General features: G+C 37.1%; 1 long non-coding RNA gene across 2 annotated transcripts; it reads left to right on the plus strand.

The window, feature by feature from the left end:
• Positions 1 to 27,473, plus strand: LOC128639985 (uncharacterized). 2 transcript variants are annotated; one of them, XR_008399278.1, is made up of 7 exons: positions 1 to 82; positions 2,931 to 3,072; positions 5,646 to 5,749; positions 8,959 to 9,042; positions 13,120 to 13,240; positions 19,198 to 19,285; positions 27,266 to 27,473. It is a non-coding gene; the product is annotated as an uncharacterized LOC128639985 (long non-coding RNA). The 2 variants fall into 2 exon arrangements; XR_008399279.1 differs by lacking the exon at positions 27,266 to 27,473 and adding an exon at positions 19,502 to 19,616.
• Positions 27,474 to 27,544: the final 71 nt, after the last annotated feature.

A 27,544-nucleotide genomic window follows, 5' to 3' on the forward strand; every position in this document is an offset into this window, starting at 1 on the left:
CATGATCATAAAGCCATGAGGTTGCTTCTGGAAGGTTAAAATTGCGCCAAAACAAATTGTGACGATGTTTGTGCTGTTGCAGGTGAGATTTGCATTACTTTGTTGTGTTAAATATGTGATTTATATCTTATATTCAGCAGTGATATTTATGTGTTTGCCTGCAGATGAGTGTGTATATGAGACAATAATTATTGTCTGCTTATTATGCTTTTAATGTGACCTAGTAAACTGTTTAGCTGCAATGCAGAATCCTATAAATGCACTATCTTCATTACGTGTGCTTTTTCCATTAATACTTAAGCGTTTTGCTGTTAAACTTTTACAAAAGATTTCTTGATGTTCTAAACGTTTAGTTGTGTAGCATTGATTTGATCTATAGCTCAGATTACAAATAAGAGACTACTCTTGATTTCAGTGAATAAAAAGTTCCTAAGTAAATGAGTTACAGCTCTGCAGTGTAATAAACAAACTGCTTTGTACTGAATGAATGGAATGTGTAGCTTGTTTGTGGGTAAGCACATAATTAGGCTAGGAAGGAACTGAAACTTTTGCAATGGCAGATTATGTTTTTAGTGTAAGAGATCAGTCTGTAAATGTCTCTAGAAGTATCCAATAGAAATAGCCAACATTTTAAATAAATGGGTGAATTACTCACTTGCACAAGGAAGGTTTTTTTTTTTAAATATTTTTTTTTAAAAAAAAGGAAAAAACTTGCCTGCTAGTATATTACTCTTTAAATTCATTCAGTGGGCTTTGTGTTTGAGCCTGTTTTGTATACAGTATTGTGTAAATGCTTCTATTCAAATGCATTGATGCACATTTCTGTGTTTACCTTTCTTTTTAAAGGGACAGTATACAGTAAAATTGTTTTTTGCTTAATGTATTTCCAATGACTTCTTATACCAGCTGCAGAGTATATAAAGTGTATGGGGAATTGCATTTTCAGGTTTATTTATAAGATTACATTTCTGGTTTTAAACTTGGTTGACCTTGCAGGTACAATTTATCTCATTATGCTACCAGTTTGTGTACACACATTTGCTTCCTTATCTTGTGTCTGTTTGTAAACCAAACCCCAATACTTGCAATGGAAAAGTATTTTATTTAGTTATCTCTTCTACCCACCAGGAGTGTCATTTCTTCTGCTGGCTGTGTTTACATAGTTTGTCAATTACTTGGACTTAAAGGGACAGTCTAGTCAGACTTAAACTTTCATGATGCAGATAGTGCATGCAATTTTAAACAACTTTCCAATTTGCTTTGTTCTTTTTGTATTCTTAGTGTAAAGCTAACCTAGGTAGGCTCATAAGCCCTTGGAGGCCGCCTCTTATCTGAATGTATTTAACAGTTTTTACTGCTAGTGGGCTTTAGTTCATGTGTTTCATATAAATAACATTGTGGCCGTGGATTTATTTAAGAGTAAGCACATTTATTGCCTGACATGCAAGTCTGTCAAAAGGTCTGAGATAAGGAGGCAGTCTTCAGAAGCATTGATACAAGTTAATCAGAGGTAAAAAGTATATTTCTATAACAGCGTTGGTTATGCAAAACTAGGGAATAGATAATAAAGGGATTATGATGTAAAATATATTTTACTAACACATTACAAGTTAATTGCATTTATTTTGATTAAGGAACTACAAGTATATAAAATCATTAAAGGGACAGTATACACCAATTTTCATTTAAAGGGACACTGAACCCAAATTTTTTTCTTTTGTGATTCAGAGAGCATGCAACTTTCTAATTTACCCCTATTATCAAATTTTCTTTATTCTCTTGGTATCTTTATTTGAAATGCAAGAATGTAAGTTTAGATGCCGGCCCATTTTTGGTGAACAACCTGGGTTGTCCTTGCTGATTGGTTGATTCATCCACCAATAAAAAAGTGCTATCCAGAGTTCTGAACGAAAAAAAAGCCTTAGATGTCGTCTTTTTCAAATAAAGATAGCAAGAGAACGAAGAAAATTTAATAGGAGTAAATTAGAAAGTTGCTTAAAATTGTATGCTCTATCTGAATCGTGAAAGAAAAAAATGTGGGTTCAGTGTCCCTTTAACTGCATGTAATAGACACTACTATAAAGAATAAGATACACAGATACTGATCTAAAAATCCAGTATAAAACCTTTTACAAACGTACTTGGGAGCTCCCAGTTTAGCACTGTTGATGAGGTAGTCTGGGGCACTCACTGTAAGGGGCTTGGTAAACAAAACAGACACTTTTCTTCATTTAAAATATAGCTGTTATAGTTCTGCTGGTCTCATAATAGAAAATGAACACCCACTGCATGCAGATCTGCTCAAATTGAGCTGCAGACACGGAGGACGCTTTGTGGTTGCCTTGGAGATGTCGGCTAGCAGAGAAGGCTGATTGGTTGCCGGTGCACCAGCATTCTCAAACACTGCTCAATTTCTGTGCGCGGATGAATAAGCCAGGCAGTCAGCATGAGCAGGTGTACACAGAGGTCGTATGACTGCCCTGCTTATTGGTCTTTGAAAGTTGATTTCAGAGGGCACTGGGAAGCTTATAAATTTAAAATGCACAAACAATATTAATGGATTTTAATTTATAAAAATGTAAATGTCAAGTAAAAATTTTTTTAAATGGTTTTTGTTCCCAAAATGACTGTCCTTTTAAGTCCAAAAACTTTCAATATAGGTTGGGATACCACAGGCTAAATCAGCTATTTCAAATGCCAAAATTAAGGGTAAACTAGCTACTTGTAAACCATGCAATGCACTCCAGCAGGTAAAATGGATGTGTATGTATGTATTCTCTCATCTCTCTCTCTCACAGGCTAAATAATGGTTTCTCAAATTATTATAATAAATCCCTTTGTATACTGTTGCCATAGCCTGACTACCTCTGCTAGGTTACTTCTCTGGAATCTATAATGTAAATGTATTAAGTCTATTTTGTCTCTTCTAGCTGGCTTGTTTGGAATATCTATCCAGCTCAAAAATGGCTCCAGCGGTTAGAAACAGGTGTTGGATGGCAGAATGGTTTTATGGAAACTTCAAGCATATGACAGCTTAATTTTCTTCCACAAGGCTGTGAGACCAGTTTGCAGGTAAGTACAGGTTATTAATATGTAGGTGTCGCATGGTCACTGGCAGATGTTACAGTGAGCGCTCTGCACATGGTGGCAGCTGTAGTTACGGACACTAAGAGCAGTCCGCACCTGCTCCTGGTGCCCGTGACTACAGCTGTAAAGCTATGGTGGGGTGTAAACTGTTTCTGAAGCCTCTGGACATGTGACTAGTCTAAAATAATTAATGTCTGCCCCTAGGATTATATTTGATTTCCCCCTTTTTTCAAAGACTGCTTAACAGCATAATTTACTTCTCTCCCGTAAAGCCCAACATGGTCACTAGCAGACGTTACAGTGAGCTCTCTGCACATGGTGGCAGCTGTAGTTACGGACACTAAGAGCAGTCCGCACCTGCTCCTGGTGCCCGTGGCTACAGCTGTAAGGCTATGGTGGGGCGTAAGCTGTTTCTGAAGCCTTTGGTCATGTATAGTCTAAAATAAATTACTGCCTTTAGCATGGCATTCCCCCCCCCCCTATTTTCAAAGACTGCTTAACAGCATAATTTTACTTTCTTCCCTCCTGATAGTCCCAACATGATCACTGGCAGATGTTACAGTGAGCTCTCTGCACATGGTGGCAGCTGTAGTTACGGACACTAAGAGCAGTCCGCACCTGCTCCTGGTGCCCGTGGCTACAGCTGTAAAGCTATGGTGGGGTGTAAACTGTTTCTGAAGCCTTTGGTCATGTATAGTCTAAAATAAATTACTGCCTTTAGCATGGCATTCTCTCCTCCCCCCCCCCCCCCTTATTTTCAATGGCTGCTTAACAGCATAATTTTACTTTCTTCCCTCCTGATAGTCCCAACATGGTCACTGACAGATGTTGCAGTGAGCTCTCTGCACATGGTGGCAGCTGTAGTTACGGACACTAAGAGCAGTCCGCACCTGCTCCTGGTGCCCGTGGCTACAGCTGTAAGGCTATGGTGGGGTGTAAACTGTTTCTGATGCCTTTGGTCATGTATAGTCTAAAATAAATTACTGCCTCTAGCATGGCATTTTATTCCCCCCCCCCCTATTTTCAATGGCTGCTTAACAGCATAATTTACTTTCTTCTGACCTGTTAGACCCAACATGATCACTGGCAGATGTTACAGTGAGCTCTCTGCACATGGTGGCAGCTGTTTTTATGGACATGTGGAGCAGTGCGCGCCTGCTCCCTGTGCCCATGGATACAGCTGTAAAGCTATGGTGGATTGTAAATTGTCTCTTGACGCCTATGAGCATGATAGTTTAAAATAAAATAATTTACCTCTAATATAGCATTTTGAATTTTCCCTTTTTCTCATATTGTTCAAAGCAAAGTTTCTGACTTTATAGTCTATTAAATAAAAATAGCCTAATGCATTTCTCCTATTAAAGTACATGACCACTATATCTATCTCTCTCCTTTTCAAAGTACTCTAAGGACCCTTGTCTTGTTTTCCTACATGACTGCTTCACACATGCTATATCCAAGTAACTCCTCTTTGGCAAAGATCTCTCTCTTCCATATGTTTATTAGCGGTAGGTACAGTAAACGGTCTTCATAGCAGCGGTGTCTTTGGGAAGTGGAAGCAGCGGGCCCCTGCTGAAGCTACCCAAGGCTAGTTATATACTGTGGTACATTACAAGTTTGTCTCCTCAGCCTTAGGTCATGCTCCCCATCATATGTCCCATGCAAGCCCAGCCTAGAAAATGCACAATTAACATTCATGGTAAACTCTTGTTGTATTTATTATTGCTCTGTCACTGCCTATAATTACCAAATCTTTACTAACCTTATTCCTGATCCTTTTATACCATTCCACAGACACCTGGATTTCTTACTCTTCTTTCCCTTCTTATGCTCTTTATTTTATAATTGTTGCATTTATGAAATGATGATATGGAGTGACTGTTAGGCGATAGTTTTGAAGCATTTGGTCATATAGCTAACCACTTAAACCCACTAAATAGATATGCTGTGCAGCCCAGAATATAGCCCTTAAGACTTTATGTTCATATCTAAGGTTCATTCTTATAAGTGTTTTATCTCTGCATTTTCTACTTGAGTATTAACTATAGGCAATGCAAATTTACCACAATGTCCTGTTTCTTACGTTAAAGGGACAGTATACACTCATTTTCATATAACTGCATGTAATAGACACTACTATAAAGAATAAGATGCACAGATACTGATATAAAAATCCAGTATAAAACTATTTAAAAACTTACTTAGAAGCTTTCAGTTTGGCTCTGTTGAAAAGGTAGCTGGAAAGCCCACTGCAAGTGGCAAATAAGACACTCCCCCTCCCCCTTCCTTTGCATATGAAAAGACCCTTTATACAAACAGCAGCAAGCTGGAGAAGGTAGCTGACCGTATTCACATAAAACTTTGGGGCTTGGTTAGGAGTCTGAAAATCAGAGAAATGTTATTTAAAAATAAGCAAAACTATACATTTATTTAAAAAAAAAAAAAAAACTTTATGGGCTATATAAATAGATCATCTACAAAACATTTATGCAAAGAAAATATGAGTGTATAATGTCCCTTTAAGTAGTATGTATTTTTTTTTCCCCCCGTATCTGTAGGTGATGCTAAAGTTATCAGATCTACAGCACCAGGTGACATCAGCCAACACTTAGTGTCTAGCTTATTGTCAAAAGAAATGTCTGTGCGTCCTTTGTTAAACCAGGTAAGAGTTAAATTGTTGTAAAATACATTAAATTCATAGTATTCAAGCTGTTTCCTGTATAACAGTAGATCATTTTTGTTGCAGACATATAGTATAATTGGTGATAATAGTCAAACCATTGCATGCTCTAATTTGTTATTAGCAAATGGAATTTTAAGACTAGCGACCCTGCATTATTGTGTGTTTTAACCCGCAAAGGTGTAAACACAGAGTAGAAGTACTTCTTCGGACCAGCAAAGCAGTGGCGCTAGTTAAACATCTGAGTTGTGTTACTGATTGTATCTGCTTGGGACTAAACACATAGCATTAGACAATGTCCTGCTCAAGACCCACAGAGCACTGCTAGTCCCAAGCAGAAAGCGCTGCTGATTGCGACCGGCACTGCTCTGGGGGTCCCAAGCAGTATTTCTACTGTGTGTTAACCCACACAGTGGTGCAGGATCACTAGTCTTAAAAGGACATATTCTAACTAATGTAATTGTACCACTATAATGACCCTGTAATGTTGTCCACTTGTCCTTGCAGTGTCTTTTTGAGGCCTGACTGTACTTTTTTTTAATTTTGATAGACTTTTTATCCTTAAAGGAATAGGGAAAGAATTTGATAGTCCTAGTTTATATCTATCTTGTCTCTTAAAGGGGCATTAAATAGTATGTTGTGGGGCAATATAGCTTTTTTTTTTTTCTTCTGAGATAAAACAGTGTTTTAGCTTCTTAAGCAAGATTGACGAGCATAGGCAGCTATTATTAAAGGGACAGTCTACGAATTATTGTTTTATTACCCCCCTCCCCAGTTTTGCACAGCCAGCAGTTATATTAATCTTTTTTTTTTTTTTTTTTTTTTTTAACCTCTGATTACTTTGTATCTAAGAACCTTCTGAAAGCCCCCTCATCACATTAATGTGACTATATCAAATCTATTGAGTTGCATTTAGTATTGTGCTGTGCTAACTCTTAAATAACTCCTTGTGCCTGAACACAGTGTTATCTATATGGCCCACAGTCTCTTGTTAAAAGCAATTTAAAAAATGTGGTAAGAGGCAGCCCTCAAGGGCTTAGAAATTAGCATATGACCCTACCTAGGTTTAGTTTCAACCAATAATAAGAAGAAAACAAAGCAAATTTGATAATAAAAGTAAATTGGAAAGTTGAATAAAATTACAAGTCCTATCTGAATAATGAAAGTTTAATTTTGACTAGACTGTCCCTTTTTAATGTAAATGTTTACTTGCTTGCACATGGGATCAAAACAGCCAGTGGTAAAAAAAAAATTAAACTTAAAGGGACAGTACACTGTAAAATAGTTTATATATTAATTTATTTTCCATGACTTGTTTATACCAGCTGCAGTAGATAAAATGTGAGAAATTGCATTTTCAGGTTTATTTGTGTATATGAAGTAGCTGGTTTTGTGCTTTTAAACCACAGCCTATTACAATGGGTTGAGTATCAGATCTCATTATGTTATCACGATGTGTACACACACTTGCTTCCTTATCTTATATTTCTCTGGAAAACTAAAGCTCAATACATAGAGGGAACAATGGAAAATAATAATTGTATTACTTTACTATCCTGCACCCCACTGTGAGTGTCATTTCTTCTGATGGCTGTGTTTACTTAGGCTATGCAATAGCTGAGACTCCAGTATCAAAACTTTCAGTATAGGTTGGGAAACCACAAGCTAAATAAGCTATTTCAAATGCCAAAATAGGGGTAAAGGAGTTAATTAGAAACAATTAAATGCACTCCAGCAGGTAAAAGGGATCATTGAGAACAATTTAAATTGGAGAACATTTTTAGGTGAACTGTTCTTTTTAAAATATCACTCTATCTAATCCATTTAAACAAGTTTCCTATTTTATTTGTTATCAATTTTGCTTAGTATCCTTTTGTTAAAGGGACAGTCTACACCAGAATTGTCATTGTTTAAAAAGATAGATAATCCTTTTATTACCCCATTCCCCAGTTTTGCATAACCAACACTGTTATATTAAATATACGTTTTACCTCTGATTACCTTGTATCTAAGCTTCTGCAGACTGCCCCCTTATTTCAGTTCTTTCGACAGACTTTGTATTTTACGTGCACACTCCTGGGCTCCTTTCAGCCGACTTGGCTTTATTCTTCAACAAAGGATACCAAAAAGAATAAAGCAAATTTGGTAATAGAAATATAAATTGGAAAGTTGTTAAAAATTACATACTTGAGCTGAATCGTGAATGTTTAATTTATAAGTCAAGCATCCTTGAGTTATATTTTAAAACCATGTTTAAATATTACTGTATTTTCTTATGTGTTGTAATTTAATTTTGTTTCTGTGTCCCTATGTCACTTTTGTTATGTTAACATATATATTATATACACACACCGTTAGAGATATATATATACATACATACATACATACATACATACATACATACATACATACATACATACATACATACATACATCATTGGGAAACAGATGTGAAAGATAGAAAATACTTTCTTTCCATTACATTTTAGACAGAGATATGGGGGGGGGGGGAGTGTTGCTCTTATAAACTGTACATGAATGATCATATTTGTTTATCATGCAGTGCGAGAAGCACACTTCACTACACCCCCCTTCTCTGTATTTGTGTTTATCATGCAGTGCGAGGAGCACACTTCACTACACCCCCCCTTCTCTGTATTTGTGTTTATCATGCAGTGCGAGGAGCACACTTCACTACACCCCCCCTTCTCTGTATTTGTGTTTATCATGCAGTGCGAGAAGCACACTTCACTACACCCCCCCTTCTCTGTATTTGTGTTTATCATGCAGTGCGAGGAGCACACTTCACTACACCCCCCCTTCTCTGTATTTGTGTTTATCATGCAGTGCGAGGAGCACACTTCACTACACCCCCCCTTCTCTGTATTTGTGTTTATCATGCAGTGCGAGGAGCACACTTCACTACACCCCCCCTTCTCTGTATTTGTGTTTATCATGCAGTGCGAGAAGCACACTTCACTACACCCCCCCTTCTCTGTATTTGTGTTTATCATGCAGTGCGAGGAGCACACTTCACTACACCCCCTTCTCTGTATTTGTGTTTATCATGCAGTGCGATAAGCACACTTCACTACACCCCCCTTCTCTGTATTTGCCTTTTAGGGATAGCTACTTTTTATAGCTACTTCTGAATTGCTGTGCAAGAACTGAAACTTTGTTTCCTCTCAACAGATGTAGCAATGTGACGCGAGAGGCCATAATGTATAAATAGGTCTTCACCTCAACTGTGTCTGCTGACATCCAGGCTGCAAGTTGGTAAGGACATAGACTGGGGCTACTGTTGCCTTTCCCATATATTAGATTCAATTTTGTAACAAACTGCTTTATAAATTATAAAGCAGAAACCTAATGCTGCTGTTAAGCTAAGGTTTTATGATTTGATGTTTGATCATTTGCCATAACAAAGGCAGGAGGAGGTATACATTGTATTCTGTGTTTGACAACTGTGTTTATAGGCAGTGGGGACAGTGCGGCCGACTGCTCTCACCACCCGCAAACATTTTTTTTTTTTTTTAAAGCTGAGGTAAGCTCTGGAGCACTATATGGCAGCAGTTTTACAAGATTGTTATCCATTTGCAAGAGCACTAGATGGCAGCACTATTTCCTGTTATGCAGTGCTCCAGACACTACCTATGTATCTACTCAACAAAGAATACCATGAGAATGAAGCAAATTTGAGAGCAAGAAGAAATTGGAAAAGAGAAATTGTGGGTTTAATATCCCTTTTTAAAGGAATAGGAAGTGGTAGTGTACATTTGTAAGCGCCTATGGATACTACCACTTTCTATTCCTTTAAAAAGGATATTAAAGCCACAATCTCTCTTTTCCAATTTCTTTTTGCACACATTTGCTTCATTCTCATGGTATTCTTTGTGTAGATACATAGGTAGGTGTTGTTATCTTTGTAGTATGTGTGAGCTATATAACATAGCATATGTATATTGCTGCTGCTTGCAATCTGTATACTTTTAATTGGGGGGGGGGGGGGGTGTTTTTAGACTCTTAATCCAGATTAGCATTTAGTTCTAGGTAGCTTCTTATTAAAGGTACATTGCACCAAAATGGTTTCTTTCATGATTCAGATAGAGCATGGAATTTTAAGCAACTTTCTAATTTACTCCTATTTTTTTTTTGTTCTCTTGCTATCTTTATTTTAAAAGCAGGAATGTGATGCATAGGAGCCAGCCAATTTTAGGTTCAGCACCATGAATAGCTCTTGCTTATTGGAAGCTTACATTTACCCACCAATAAGCAAGCATAACCCCAGGTTCTCAACCAGAAATGGGCCGCCTCCTATGCATCACATTCCTGCTTTTTAAATAAAGATATCACATTTTCTTCGTTCTCTTGCTATTAGGAGTAAATTAGAAATTTGCTTAAAATTGCATTCTCCATCTGAATCACAAAAGGAAAAAAATTTAGGTTTAGTGTCCCTTTTAATGTGTCGGCACCATGTAGTGGGTTAATACTTGCTAAGACATTATTTTCCCTCCTGTGCTGGCTGCGGTCTTCAAAACTGCACTTTTTTATTTTAAGCTTTTAGTGGTGCCAATTGATGAAGCTTCCATCTCTCGTATTGCACCCCGTGTGACATAAGCAGCGCACATTCACAAATCCGTTATGTTGGATCCTGTTCCTTACACTTCACATTAACTCATACAATAGAGAGTAGAATCTTTACAATTGTGCGTGTGGTGGCATTTACTCTATTTCTGTAAACTAAAGTTATTTTCTAATGTTTGGGGGCCTGAAAACAATGTATGTTATATGGGTACCTCACAAAAAAGCTTAACATTTGGGGAGCAAACCACAAAAAACAACTCAATCTATAGGCATTGATCAGCAGCAGTAGTTTTATTTTTTCTCTCTGATACTGGAACTTGGTAATCTTGTTAATTTTTCAGGACAACCTATGTCTCTGTATCATGTTAGGTCTATTAGCAAATTTATATTCTATTATCCTATGTTACGTAAAACAAATTAAACAAAAGAAAAAATAGGCATATAGGTTCAGGAGCATCCATGTGTCAGGAGAACCATATTGTAGGAGTTTTACAAACATGCTTGTAACAATATTGTACATTGTGTGTACTCTGCTGCCATCTAGTGCTCAAAAGCATTCTTGCAAAACTGCTGCCTTACAGTTCTCCAGACAAGTGCACACTTTCTACAGAAGTATCTCTTAAAGAACTGCATGAAAATAAAGTACATTTGCTAATATAAAGAAGTTTTTGGGTTTTTTTTTTTCAAACTTGCTGTTACACAAAAAATATAAATTGGGGATTGTTTAAGCCTAGCAATAAATCATTGTTAATGTATTAGATTACAAAATGTAAATATAGTCGAGCAATATATAATTGCAGGGACATCTTTCAGTGCTCCTTACAAATAAGAGGAAGCCAAATTACATGTTGCAAAATTAGTATTTTGACATTTAAAAGCCCTTATTGTCTAATAGCGTTCATGTCTAGCAGCCTTCATCATAAGATGATCATGATGTTGTTTATTAATATTACTTAAAGTGAACTCATATATATTTCACTATAAACGCTACACGGATAAGAGCTCAAGCTCCGGTCGCCATTTTCATCAATTGATTGACAGATGACTCATCTGCAATCAACTAATCTTTTTCCCCCCGGGCAGTGACAATTGTGCAAAGGGACTGAATGCAGATGAGTCATCTGTCAATCAATTGATGAAAATGGCGACCGGAGCTTGCGCTCTTATCAGTGTAGCGTTTATAGTGAAATATCTCTGCCGGTTAAGTATATCTTGAAGATTTCATGAATTAAACCCTCATTCATTTTTTTTTTTTTTTTTTTTTAACTTCTATCGTTTCACTGTAGGTAAACGCTTTAACTTTACATTTACTTTAAAGTGACACTAAATCCCCCCCCCCCCCCCCCCCAAAAATGCTTTCATGATTTACAGCAGGCAACTTTCTAATTTAATCCCATTATCACTTTCTTTGTTCTCTTGCTATCTTTATTTAAAAAGCAGGAATGTTTAGCTTAGGAGCCTGTCCATTTTTGGTTGAGAACCTGGGTTATGCTTGCTTATTGGCGACTTACCCATAAGCAAGCGCTATCCAGGGTTCTGAACTTAAAATGGGCCAGCTGGTAAGCTTACACTCCTGCTTTTTAAATAAAGATAGCAAGAGAACAAAGAAATGAATAGGAGTAAATTAGAAAGTTGCTTAAAATTGCTGCTCTATCTAATCCATGAAAGAAAACAAATGGGTTTAGTGTCCCTTTTTAAACAAATCGCACATTAATTGCTCAGTTTAACACCTGTTGATTAAATGATCATTTGCTTATTTTATCTGAATACTGGCTTTAGTTAAATGGTCTGTAAAATGAGCTGGTGGTACCCACTAAATCTGCCCTGAGGAGAACACTTTCTAATGTACATTTGTGTTATTATTTTGTGATACCCATTCCTATTTATTTGTGTAAAGGGACCATGATTTGATGGGTACCTGGTTATTTATCAGGCTATTGTTCTTCCTCTTGATTGTGACGTTCACTTTAATCTCTTGCACTTCTACGTTTATTTAAAGTACATTTTGTTAATAGAAGTAAATTGCATAGTCTCTTAAAATTACTGCACCAGAAAAGTTTGTCCCTTTAATCTCCCTTCTGATTGTGAATATATTAACATATTATGTCCCTTGAAATGAACTAACTGTAGAAAAGGGAGTAGTGTATGAAGTAAAGCGCACTGTAGGTTATAGATTTTATGATACAGGGCTAAAACACTCACAGCAAATGTAGCCATCCTGGTGGGACGATGAAGTTGCTGAGTGGGGGCAGTGCAATACTATGGCAGAAAATGTTATAATACAAAGCACATTAATTGCACAATTTTGTATAAAGGTTTTTAATTTAGGCAAGAAAACATTGAAAAAAATTATTAGCTATATTAGCTTAATATTGGCTTACATTTTATCTGGGGTCAGTACAATAGTAGACTGGTGCCCTAATCAAAAAGGTCTTGGGGAGAGCACTTTCACTTTATCCATAAAATTCTTTCAGGTTCTTTAATTCAAAATTTTACGTTTTGCGCTCCATTTTATAATTTATAACTTTGTTTATTCTAATACCCTCTGCTGAAATATAAAATTGTTTTTAAGGTGACACAACTTATGGAAGCGTATTTAGAAAATGCAGGCTAATTTTGCTATTGTGCAGATAAAATTAGAGGTGGTGAAAAATATAACGGTTGTTGGTTTCTAGTGGGACCAAGGTGGTTTAGAGAGGTATTTTCTAATTGCAGTAAAATATATATGGCACTACGAGAGCATTAAAGCTTTCTTTTTTTCTTCCTCAGCATATGTGACCGTGTATGGAGAGATGCTCACTTCACCTCTTGTTTACGCAGAAGAAAGGCTTCCACGCTGTCACTAGATGATTCTCACTCATTACAATGGCACCATGATGACGGTTTACAGGTAAGGGCAGACTGGAGCTACTGTTGCCTTTTCCTATATGGCATATGCTTTATTGTTATTAACTTGCAGTGACTGCTAGATTTTATTTCTTGTGACCTCCTGTTCAACCAGTTGTCAATAGACAACTGGAAAGACTTACATTTGTGTTTGCATCAGCAAACAGACTTTCAATTACAGCTATCAGGCATTTTCTTTGCCCGGTGCTCATGCATTTTATAGCTTGAGGGCTGACCCAGTTGTTAATGTTTACTTCATGTGCTATCTCTCTGAGCCTAAGGGATATAGGTAGGGAAATGTCTCTTCTTAACATGGTCAGAAGGTAAACATTTCATTCTGTGACTGCCAACTGTGTCTACTGGCTGTGGGAGCAGAGTGCGGCTGTTCCCACATTCTGTGGTCATGGGAAGTGGAAGCAGAGTGCAATCGGTTCTTTTGGCCATGCATAGTTAGGGAAGTTGCCTTTGGCACACTTTTCCCTTATGTGATGAGCTGATAGCATGTGTTGTGGATTCTTAGCAATTGGGTAGGTAGTGACCATTTGTCTCTCCATACCTTCAGTGGTTGAAAGAGATTTCTTTACCGGTGGGGTTTTCAGGATGTGACTGACCTTGATTGAACAGTTACAAGAAATCCTCTGAAAAGACTTCAATGTGTGTAATTGGGCATTTTCTTTGCCCGGTGCTTATGCTTTCATAGGTGTGAGGAATCAACAAGCGTTCATGCTCCTTGGTGGAGAGGGTGAATCAGCCGAGTGGCTCCGAAGCCTTGGCTTGTCTGAATTGCACTGTGTGCATTCTCCTTGTGAGTACCCTGTATATTGAATACATGTGAATCTCCAAGTATAAGAGACTGCATAATAAGGCATCTCTTCTACTTTTGTCTTTTAGGACATTTTATTTTTCACTGTTCAGAGAGAGCTGACTGATCATAATATTGGATTGAATTTGAGATCATCTGGTCAGATATTTCTCAACTGACTTTAATCAATTTTCCCCAATTGTGTGATTTGTTTTGCCTTTTTTGAGTGTACTGTCATATTTTACAGTCTGTTTCATATATTTTATTTCTGTGCGCACCTCTGATACGATATTGTGTACAATATTGTTTGGTGTGTTTTTTTTATGGCTTGAGCGCTGACCCAGTTGTTAATGTTTACTTCATGTGCTATCTCTCTGAGCTTAAGGGAAATAGTTAGGGAAATGTCTCTTCTTAACATGGTCCGAAGGTAAACATTTCATTCTGTGACTGCCAACTGTGTCTACTGGCTGTGGGAGCAGAGTGCGGCTGTTCCCACATTCTGTGGTCATGGGAAGTGGAAGCAGAGTGCAATCTGTTCTTTTGGCCATGCGTAGTTAGGGAAGTTGCCTTTGGCACACTTTTTCCTTATGTTATGAGCTGATAGCATGTGTTGAATTCTTAGCAATTTGGGTACATAGTCATAATTTGTCTCTCCATACCTTCTGTGGTTCAAAGAGATTTCTTTACCGGTGGGATCTTCAGGATGTGGCAAACATTCTTTCAATTACAGCAATCGGGCATTTTCTTTGCCCGGTGCTTTTGCTTTCATAAGTGTGAGGAATCAACAAGCGTTCATGCTCCTTGGTGGAGAGGGTGAATCAGCCAAGCTGCTCCGAAGCCTTGGCTTGTCTGAATTGCACTGTGCGTTCTCCTTGTGAGTACCCTGTATATTGAATACATGTGAATCTCCAAGTATAAGAGACTGCATAATAAGGCATCTCTTCTACTTTTTGTCTTTTAGGACATTGTATTTTTCACCATTCGAAGAGAGCTGACTGCTCATAATATTGGATTGAGATCTGGTTACAGATATTTCTCAACTGACTTTTTAATCAATTTTCCCCGATTATGTGCATTTTTTTTTTCCTTTTTTGATTGTACTATCATATTTTACAGTCTTATGTTCCATATATTGTGTGCGCACCTCTGATACGATATTGTGTACAATATTGTTTGTCTTTTATGGCTTGAGCGCTGACCCAGTTGTTAATGTTTACTTCATGTGCTATCTCTCTGAGCCTAAGGGAAAATAGGTAGGGAAATGTATTCTCAACATGGTCAGAAGGTAAACATTTCATTCTGTGACTGCCAACTGTGTCTACTGGCTGTGGGAGCAGAGTGCGGCTGTTCCCACATTCTGTGGTCATGGGAAGTGGAAGCAGAGTGCAATCGGTTCTTTTGGCCATGCATAGTTAGGGAAATTGCCTTTGGCACACTTTTCCCTTATGTGATGAGCTGATAGCATGTGTTGTGGATTCTTAGCAATTGGGTAGGTAGTGACCAAAAGGTAAATGGTCCCTCAATTTGTCTCTCCATACCGTCAGTGGTTGAAAGAGATTTCTTTATCGGTGGGGTCTTCAGGATGTGACTGATCTTGATGTAACAGTTACAAGCAATCATCTGAAAAGACTTCAATTTGTGTAATCTGGCATTTTCTTTGCCCGGTGCTTATTCTTTCATAGGTGTGAGGAATCAACAAGCGTTCATGCTCCTTGGTGGAGAGGGTGATTCAGCCGAGCGGCTCCAAAGCCTTGACTTGTCTGAATTGCACTGTGTGCATTCTCCTTGTGAGTACCCTGTATATTGAATACATGTGAATCTCCAAGTATAAGAGAGACTGCATAAGGCATCTCTTCTACTTTTTGTCTTTTTAGGACATCGTTTGTATTTTTCACCATTCGAAGAGAAAAGACTGCTCATAATATTGGATTGAGATCATCTGGTCACAGATATTTCTCAACTGACTTTTTAATCAATTTTCCCCAATTGTGTGATCATTTGTTTTGCCTTTTTTGATTGTACTGTCATATTTTAGTCTGTTTCATATATTTTATTTGTGTGCGCACCTCTGATACGATATTGTGTACAATATTGTTTGTTTTTTATGGCTTGAGCGCTGACCCAGTTGTTAATGTTTACTTCATGTGCTATCTCTCTGAGCCTAAGGGATATAGGTAGGGAAATGTCTCTTCTTAACATGGTATGAAGGTAAACATTTCATTCTGTGACTGCCAACTGTGTCTACTGGCTGTGGGAGCAGAGTGCGGCTGTTCCCACATTCTGTGGTCATGGGAAGTGGAAGCAGAGTGCAATCGGTTCTTTTGGCCATGCATAGTTACGGAAGTTGCCTTTGGCACACTTTTTTTTTCTCCTTATGTTATGAGCTGATAGCATCTGTTGTGGATTCTTAGCAATTGGGTAGGTAGCGACCGAAAGGTAAATGGTCCCTCCATTTGTCTCTCCATACCTTCAGTGGTTGAAAGATTTCTTTACCGGTGGGGTCTTCAGGATGTGACCGATGACTGACCTTGATGGAACAGTTAAAAGAAATCCTTTGAAAAGACTTCAATTTGTCTAATTGGGCATTTTCTTTGCCCGGTGCTTATGCTTTCATAGGTGTGAGGAATCAACAAGCGTTCATGCTCCTTGGTGGAGAGGGTGAATCAGCCAAGCTGCTCCAAAGCCTTGGCTTGTCTGAATTGCACTGTGTGCGTTCTCCTTGTGAGTACCCTGTATATTGAATACATGTGAATCTCCAAGTATAAGAGACTGCATAATAAGGCATCTCTTCTACTTTTGTCTTTTAGGACATTTTATTTTTCACTGTTCAAAGTGAGCGGACTGCTCATAATATTGGATTGAGATCATCTGGTCACAGATATTTCTCAACTGACTTTTTAATCAATTTTCCCCAATTGTGTGATCATTTGTTTGGCCTTTTTTGATTGTACTGTCATATTTTACAGTCTTACGTTCCATATATTTTATTTGTGTGCGCACCTCTGATACGATATTGTGTACAATATTGTTAGTTTGGTGGGGTTTTTTTTTTTTTTTTATGGCTTGAGCGCTGACCCAGTTAATGTTTTACTTCATGTGCTATCTCTCTGAGCTTAAGGGAAATAGTTAGGGAAATGTCTCTTCTCAACATGGTCAGAAGGTAAACATTTCATTCTGTGACTGCCAACTGTGTCTACTGGCTGTGGGAGCAGAGTGCGGCTGTTCCCACATTCTGTGGTCATGGGAAGTGGAAGCAGAGTGCAATCGGTTCTTTTGGCCATGCATAGTTAGGGAAGTTGCCTTTGGCACACTTTTTCCTTATGTTATGAGCTGATAGCATGTGTTGAATTCTTAGCAATTTGGGTACATAGTCATAATTTGTGTGTCCATACCTTCTGTGGTTCAGAGATTTCTTTACCGGTGGGATCTTCAGGATGTGGCAAAAATTCTTTCAATTACAGCAATCAGGCTTTTTGTTTGCCCGGTGCTTATGCTTTCATAGGTGTGAGGAATCAACAAGCGTTCATGCTCCTTGGTGGAGAGGGTGAATCAGCCAAGCTGCTCCAAAGCCTTGGCTTGTCTGAATTGCACTGTGTGCATTTTCCTTGTGAGTACCCTGTATATTGAATACATGTGAATCTCCAAGTATAAGAGAGACTGCATAATAAGGCATCTCTTCTACTTTTGTCTTTTAGGACATTTTATTTTTCACTGTTCAAAGAGCTGACTGCTCATAATATTGGATTGAGATCATCTGGTCACAGATATTTCTCAACTGACTTTTTAATCAATTTACCCCAATTGTGTGATCATTTATTTTGCCTTTTTTGATTGTACTGTCATATTTTACAGTCTTACGTTCCATATATTTTATGTGTGTGCGCACCTCTGATACGATATTGTGTACAATATTGTTTGTTTTTTATGGCTTGAGCGCTGACCCAGTTGTTAATGTTTACTTCATGTGCTATCTCTCTGAGCCTATGGGAAATAGGGAAATGTCTCTTCTTAACATGGTCCGAAGGTAAACATTTCATTCTGTGACTGCCAACTGTGTCTACTGGCTGTGGGAGCAGAGTGCGGCTGTTCCCACATTCTGTGGTCATGGGAAGTGGAAGCAGAGTGCAATCGGTTCTTTTTGCCATGCGTAGTTAGGGAAGTTGCTTTTGGCACATTATTCCCTTATGTGATGAGTTGATAGCATGTGTTGTGGATTCTTAGCAATTGGGTAGGTAGTGACCAAAAGGTAAATGGTCCCTCCAATTTGTCTCTCCATACCGTCAGTGGTTGAAAAATGTATTTACCGGTGGGGTCTTCAGGATGTGACTGACCTTGATTGAACAGTTACAAGAAATCATCTGAAAAGACTTCAATTTGTGTAATTGGGCATTTTCTTTGCCCGGTGCTTATGCTTTCATAAGTGTGAGGAATCGACACGCGTTCATGCTCCTTGGAGAAAGTGAATCAGCCGAGTGGCTCCGAAGCCTTGGCTTGTCTGAATTGCACTGTGTGCGTTCTTGTGAGTACCCTGTATATTGAATACATGTGAATCTCCAAGTATAAGAGAGACTGCATAATAAGGCATCTCTTCTACTTTTGTCTTTTAGGACATTTCATGTATATTCCACCATTTGAAGAGAGCTGACTGCTCATAATATTGGATTGAGATCATCTGGTCACAGATATTTCTCAACTGACTTTTTTTAATCAATTTTCTCCAATTATGTGATCATTTGTTTTGCCTTTTTTGATTGTACTATCATATTTTAGTCTTACGTTCCATATATTTTACAATATATATATTTTTTTTTTTATTTTTTTTAGGGAAGTTGCCTTTGGCACAATTTTCCCTTATGTGATGAGCTGATAGCATGTGTTGTGAATTCTTAGCAGTTGGGTAGGTAGTGACCAAAAGGTAAATGGTTTCCGTACCATAACTTTTCACTTCATTCTTTTTCACTTCAAATAGAATTCTTCACCGTTTAGTTTTTCATGCAAAACAGACGGAGGACATTTCTCAAATCAAATTGTTGATATGGTTTTTTTATGCTAATATGGGAAAGGCAACAGCTCTGTACATTTGTATACTTGATGCACCTAAAGCATCAAGTTGTCTGATTTCTTACGCTAAGTGTGTGTTTTTTTTTTTTTTTCCACAGATTACAGAGAACCTAATCTAACGCCTTTCTGCAACTATTGAATAATTGGAACACAACTTGTGACTTTAGCCCAGTGACATTAAGCTAGGTAAGAATGAACGGTTTTGCGTTTGGTAGTGTATTGACATTCAGGAATGGTTAACAGCATATTTGCTCACTTGCTTTGTAATCGGACTGATCACAGCAGTGACTTATTTAAAGGGCCACTAAACCCAAAACATTTCTTTCATGATTCAGTTAGAGAATACAATTTTAAACAACATTCAAATTTACTTCTATTATCTAATTTGTTTTAATTTTCTAGATATCCTTTGTTGAAGAAATAGCAATGCATATGGGTGAACCAATCACACGAGGCCTCTATGTGCACGCACCAATCAGCAGCTACTGAGCCTATCTAGATATGCTTTTCATCAAAGAATATCAAGAGAATGAAACAAAGTAGATAATAGAAGTAAATTAGAATGTTAAATTGCACACTCTTTCTAATAAATGAAAGAGAAAATTGGGGTTTCATGTTCCTTTTAATATGCAGCGTATTTAAGCACTGGACTGGAAGTGCAGATTTTTGTCTTTTTTAGAAGGAAAAATAAATTCCTATTTTTATAATCTCTTTTTAAAAAGAGGACCCTATAAAAGTTCAGTTGTCTAGAACAGTGGTTCTTAACATTTTGCAGACTGTGGTACAATTGGCAGTGCAAATAAAATAGGTATTTTCAAATTATATTACAATATATTTAACCAATCAAGTTAATCCAAACAGCCCATGGTACTTACTGTGTTGCTGCTCGTGACTCAAAGTGTAAATATAAAAAGACTGCACGTCTTAATGGTAGTAAATTGGAAAGTTGTTAAAAATTGCATGTTCTATCTGAATCATAAAGGTTTAATTTTGACTTGTGTCCCTTTTTTTGAACTAGCCAAAGCACAAATTGCACTATTTAATATAATTTGATTTTATTATAAATTATATAAAGAGGAAAGCGGTGTTACAACATTTGAACAAACTTAAAGTAGATATAGGTATGTTACAAGAAACGCACCTTAACGAGTTAGAAAGTCAGAAGCTTAAATGGGGGTGGGTTGGCGAAGTAGTATATGCCCCAGGCACGCACAAGAAAAAAGGCGTGGCCATACTGTTTAAGAAAAATTTGCAATATCAAATTATTAGAAAAGAAGTAGACTCACAGGGTAGATTTATTATTCTAGAAATGGAGTTAGGGGGAAAAAAAATAACATTCTGCAATATATATGGCCCAAATGAGGAGAAAAGGTGTTTTTGGAAAACAATCCAAGACAAATTGATGGGGGCAGACAAATGTTATTTTAGGTGGGGATCTGAATATGGACTATAAGATAGGAAACAACATGCGGGTAGGCAGCAATTGGGGAATAGACACTAGAACTTTTAAAAAGTTTTGTTATAACTTGGAACTCTTAGATATATGGAGGAATACTTTCCCAGGCAGTAAGGAATATACTTGTTTGTCCAAGGCATACAAATCTCTGTTGCGCATTGATATGTTTCTGATCAGTAAGAATCTGTTTACCCTGGTTCAAAAGACAACAATCACCCCAATTACCATCTCTGATCATGCACCAGTCCTGCTCTCTGATAATTAACGCCAGTAACTTACCAAATAGGCTCTTTTTTTCCAAATTACCTATATACAAATTTGAAATTTCTGAATTTTCTGTCTAGTTTATGGGAAGAATATTATGCCAAGAATAAAGAATCGGTTGAAAATATAGAGATACTATGGCAGGCATTTAAGGCAGTTGCTCGGAGAAATAATAGCCTTCTTGGTTAAAACAAAGAAGGCAAATAATAACTATTGGTTGCAACTCACAAATCGGGTCATCAACAAATACGATATATATATATATATATATATATATATATATATATATATATATATATATATATATATATATATATATATATATATATATATATATATATATATATATACAGAATAATAGTGAGAACTGAAAACTATTTAGATGCTAAAAAACAGAGGGATGACTGGTGCATGGCGAGAGAAACACAAGCAGAAATTAGGCGGAATAGTAAGTTCATGTCCTATGGTAACAAGACAGGGAAATTCCTAGCTAAAATTATCAATTTTCAGAAGTCGAGTAAAAATATAACTTCCATTAAAGTAAAAGATAAAGTCCTTACTCAGCCATTAGAGATTAAAGGATTACTTTCTGTTATAATTTTTAAGCTAAACAACTAACATATTAAAGATAATAAACATTAATTAAAACCTACTGACCTATATTTTCTCCAAAATGAAGTTTCATAATGTTCTAAAAGTTATATCTTTTATTCGCCGATGATGTCACGTTATGCTGCCCACTATTTTCAACACTGCGTGTTCAAAATACTTAAACCAATAACTTTGTGTTTAAAGCGCCATTTTGAAACCTAGGTATTGTAAACGGATTGGTACAGAGCAAAGGATACCCACGGAGTAGGTTTGGAAAACAATTAAATTTGCAGACCAGATTTCTGCTATACGGTAGAGATATGTTAATGAAATGCTATTGATAAAAAGCGTATTTGGGGTAGTTAGTTAGTAACAGGCATAGAAAATATTTACTTACAGTGGCCCTTTAAGGAATTTCAACAATACTTTCAAAACCTGTATGGGGAGAAAGAAGTTGAATACCGGAATAAGGAGCAGTTTTGGGAAAGAATTAAGATCCCTCAAGTTAAGGAGGACTTAAATGTTAAATACTCCAATAACCAAGGAGGAAATTAGTAAGGCCATCAACAAACTAAAACTTATCAAAGCTTCCGGCCCGGATGATATCCCGGGGGAATTATATAAGATTATTGGGGACAAGATTACACCAGCGCTTAGAGATGTATACAACTCTTTTCTTATTGTGGGGAAAGTTCCAACGAAATATTTTAATGAATCCAGGATTATCATGATACCAAAAAAGGGGAAATATTTAAAATGTATGGAGTCCTATAGGCCAATTTCTTTGAATGTGGACTATAAGTTACTAACGCATATTTTAGCCAACAGATTACAGATAGCTATTGCCCCACTGGTCCATTCAGATCAAACTGGATTTATGAAAAGTAGGACATTAGTGAAGAATATTAGGAAATTAGAACTGGCAATAAATTATTGTGATATAGCTAATAATGGGGGGTGTATTTTGGCTAGAGATGCTATTATATGTATAGACACACATAAGGCTTTCGACTCCCTGATCTGGGACCACATGTTTACTACCATCGGGAAGTTTGGAATCAAAGGTAGTTTTGTGAATATTATTACTTTTTTATATAATACGCCCCAAGCTGCATTAGTCATCAATTCTACTGTTTCGGATAAGTTCATCTTACAGCGGGGGACAAGGCAGGGGTGTCCTATTTCACCCCTGCTTTTCAATCTATCCTTTGAACCCTTAGCCATATACCTTAGAGAATATCTAGAAGGAATCACCATTGGTCAATTCAGAATTCAACAAGCAATTTATGCTGATCTTATTTTTACGCAGAATTTGGAGAATAATCTTTCCTTAATTGTAGAGGTTTTAGATAGATTCCATACCTTTACGGGTTTTGGAATAAATAAGACTAAATCAGAAATACTCTGGTTAATTAAAAATAAGGACTCGCCTACGACACCATTTATGGAAGCAAAGGAACATATTACGTATCTGGGTCTGAAATTTGCGTGGGATCCAAGGAAATGGTATAGTTTAAATTTTCTTCCACTTATTGTATCCCTTAAAGAAGATATAGAAAGATGGATGAATCTACCCTTATCTCTATCCGGTAGAATCCAGCTAATTAAAATGATCTCATTACCTAAATTCTTGTATACATTTCAGGCTATGCCACTCCTCCTATTAAAAAGAGACTGATAATTAATAAATACATCAGGCAATTTATTTGGAAGAATAATCGATCCAGGATAGCCATGAAACGTATGTTTGCTGGGAAGAAGGATATCGGACTGGCTATCCCGGACCTGGAAGCCTATAATTTAGCTGCTAATATGAAATATGTAGTAGACTGGTTTTTAGAGTCAGATCATTTCTCACTTTATGACATAGAGGAAGGGTTAGCTTCACCACTCTCTTTAAAAGCCCTTGTTCACATGCCCTTTTCCAAAATCCCCAAAACGATTAAAGAACTAATAATCATTGAACAACCTATAAGAGCTTGGCGTAAGTTCTGCATAAGAACTGGCTCCAATTTTCGGGTCTTTCAATACCTAACTATTAGGGGGAAACCAGAATTCTCGGAGCGAAATGATTCCTTAAGATTTGTGAGTTGGACTAATGCACGGGTTAAATACATGATCCAGCTAATACAACGGAGAGTAGGGTTAAAACCTTAAATGAATGTAAAATAGAATTTGGCATTACCAATTCTTTGCATTTTTGCAACTTAGGCATTATGCTGAACAGATCTTGATACCGACGTTAGGGCATTGGTGAGGAGTCCTAGGAGCTCCTGTGTTTTAGATTAGCCTTAAGCTATCGAACTTTTACTGTAGTCACTAGATGGAGTAATAATCTCCTTTAATAAGACTTATCATGAAATAATAATTTCAGTTATTCGCGTTATCCTGTACTAATTTACAAGTGTGTTTGAGAGTGAATGTATGGGACTATAGTCCAGAACGCTATTACCATCACTAAATTGAATAATCTATATGAGAACTAAGTGTGTGAGGACGTGTTTGACCTAGACGCTGCAAGTGTGTGAGGACGTGTTTGACCTAGACGCTGCAAGACTAATATCCATTCAGTTCTAACTGAGTCTACGCTACTCACACCTGACTGATACCTTACTTGCTTAGACGCAGCGCGGCTAACATTTACTTAGCTCTATTAGAGCCCACGCTACAAACATTTGACCGGCACCTCACTTGCCTCGTATTATTTACGATTTAGGTCAGTAGTATATATATGCATACCGGCTAAACAATACTGAGCTCATACAACTCACACCTGACTGGTACTTCAATTGTTTAGACGCTGCACGACCAATATCTAGTCAGCTCTAATAGAGCCCACGCTACAGACGTTCAATTGGCACCTCACTTGCCTTATATTATTTACAACCCCTTGGGTCAATAGAATATAAATGCATACCGGCTAAATAATACTAAGAGCATTAACAGTACTATTTACAACTCTTGGGTTAATATAATATATAGGCATACCGGCCAAATAATACATGGTGAATTATCCGTAACACAAAGCCGGATACAATATAACAAGTGAATCTCTGAATGTTACAATGCTAAGATAAATACGTGGCAAGCCTCTAACCATAATTTTAGCACAACCTCTCTCCTATAGTTATATTTACCTTTCCTATATTGAGGTTTATCACACGAATATCTAGGAGAAGTTTATGCACATCGAGTCACAATATTGTGTGCTATTACAACGCTAGTCTATCAAGCTCATCTATGACAACATTCAATCAGTCATGGTCTAACTACCTGTCTAAATAAAAGTGGATCTACCTTTTACTCTATTCTCGCACACACTTACTCATATAGAGTGTCAAGCCAACCTATCACTACTACTGGTAATTTATGTTATGTACTACGATAGATAGGTACATTAGGCTTGCACGCAAGCAGGCATAACTGCTTAATTGAACTAAAAATTCGGTTATTAAATTTCTACAAACTACAGTCGGTACTTAAGTGTGGTTTTAATGATTTTTCCTATTTTAATTATTAAACCCAATAAAAGTTATATTTTAATTTAGTGTCTATTCCTATCCCCGCATTCCAACCTTGGATCAGCAACTAAGTGATTATTATTTGCAACTAACTTGCAGTCTGAGTGTATGCTTTTCCTTTGTAATTCTAATATTTATACTCATACACCATGCACCCACATCTAGCCGTATTGTAGTGGCACAATTGAAGATACAAATAGGTCTATTTACACAAAGTTAGTGCCATTGGTAATTTTTGTAAATTTAAAGATCTTGATACCGAACCTGGAATGGAACAATCAAGCTTTAAAGCACAGCCTATCGTTAATTAGTATAGGGAAACTTTCCATTTCACCTATGTATGGGGCCTTATTAGCTAGTTATGAATTAAGTAATATCAGATACCTTACCTTAAAATGGAGGGACTGCCCGACCATCTCAATGGAGACAGAACTTCTGACAGGTTCGGTTAAGAGAGTTGGGGAAGCAATGAGAGGGGTATACTATAGAGAACAACAAATTAAGATTTTATATCAATTGTATGTTACTCCGAAGTCTCTTGCATCCTGGGTAAGAGGAGATAGGTTGTCTTGTATTAGATGTAAATACGAGTGGGCTGATATGTACCATTATGTTCTGGTCTTGCCCAGTGATTCAGAGATTTTGGGGTAAAATCTTGTTTTGGTTCACAAAAATCATAGTCCCATATTCATATTACATGTCAGAATGTGTTCTTCCTAATAACTTATGACTAAGTGGGGCAGAATCCCCTATTACTAAACAGTCATTCTCTTAGGTAGGAAATTAATCCTGAAGGAGCCTAAATTTTCTGAATTTAAAAAGGGTGTACAGTATCAACTGTTTTTGGAACAGATTAAAGTCCAAATGGAAGTGAATATAGAGGCCTTTTTCTCTAAATGGGGAAACTATATTAACCATTTTCTCGGTATTATCCAATGAATTATCTCCCCCTTTAGAGACTCAGTATTTATACAGGAGTCCAATTTAAGGGGAGAATGGATATGTCCTTAGGCTGAGCGGCCGGGAGGAGGGCTTATTTAGAGAGACTTCTGGTGCAGTGGGGGGGTTGTTTTTTTTTTTTTTTTTGTGTGTGTGTGTTTGAGTGTATGTATGGTTGGATGGCAAAAGGGGGGGGGGGGGAACAATTGGGAGGAAAATAGCTAACAATATTTGTGTGTGTGTATATATATATATATAATATAAATTCTAGTAACGGGTTATGAAGTTTAGGTCATGGTCCTTTAATGGATAACTTTTAAGTATGCTAGCTGAAGACAAGATTAGAGTATACTTACCCCACTTATTATGGTAACAGTTTTGGAAAATCAAGCAGAGGGGGAAGTAGTCTTCTTGTTTATTTTTATAAACTGTCCGAAGTAGCAACTCTTGTAAAAGGTTAAAGGTTCCATTTGTATCTTTTCTGGCTTTGTAAACCCGTTTTTGTGTGAGTAAAATTTATGTATGTATATTTTTATGTTTTGTAAGACCTTGTTATATTGTTGGTTAAAATAAAAAAAAAAATTATGCAATAAAATGAATATTAGTCCAAAGGGGTTAGAAGTACTGAAGAGCACTGCTGGTCTTGGGCAGAAACTGCTGCTCATCAGGAAGCGCTAGTTGCCCGACCCCAGCTGTGTAACGAGAGCTTTTCATAGGATCAGTAGCAGCTTTCATTCTGAGCCAGCAATGCTCTAAGAGTCCCAAGCGGTACTTCACTAAGTTTACCCCTAAGGTGCTGGGTCGTTAGTCGCAAAGTGACAGTCGCACCAGATTTTTTTTTTTAAGAAAAGGTAGATAATCCCTTTATTACCCATTCCCCAGTTTTGCATAACCAACAGTTATAAAATACACGTTTTACCTCTGATTAGCTCTGCAAACTGCCTCTTATTTCAGTTTTTGACAGACTTGCATTTTAGCCAATCATTGCTCACTCCTAGGTAACTTCACGTGTGTGAGCTCAGTTATTTACATGACACACGAACTAATGCACTCTAGTGGTGAAAAACTGTCAAAATGCATTCAGATTAGAGGTGGCCTTCAAGGTCTAAAAATTAGCTTATGAACCTACCTAGGTTTAGCTTTCAACTAAGAATACCAAGAGAGAAAAATTAGTGATAAAAGTAAATTGGAATTGGTTTAAAATTACATGCCCTATTTGAATCATGAATGTTTATTTTGTACTTGTCTGTCCCTTTTCAAATGACAACATATTTTTAGATTATAATGTCCTTTTAGCTATGTGATTGTTCAGATGATTGTATTGTAGGATGGAAACTTCTGTTTGGCATGAATGTTTGTCCCATGTGCTCATTTTAATTTTTTTATTTATTGCAGGTTCTGTCATAGCTGTCTCTTTAAAGATGAACAATTAAACATATACACACACGGTGCGCACAGGGAAAAAAGGCGATTATGGCAGAAGTGCAGCATTTTTCTTCGACTACCTTGAACGATAAACATGGATGTCATTTGGGTTTATGACCTCTGGCTGCTATTTTAAGTGTTGTGTTGCTGTGTGTCAATAAAGCTTTGACTTCTCTTACATGGGGGTGTGTGTTTTTATTTTTGGCTCTTTACAATATGAAATGTTTACGTTCTACAGTTATAAACCTC

The sequence above is a fragment of the Bombina bombina genome, chromosome 1 (assembly GCF_027579735.1).
Source record: "Bombina bombina isolate aBomBom1 chromosome 1, aBomBom1.pri, whole genome shotgun sequence".
Classification (NCBI taxonomy): domain Eukaryota; kingdom Metazoa; phylum Chordata; class Amphibia; order Anura; family Bombinatoridae; genus Bombina; species Bombina bombina.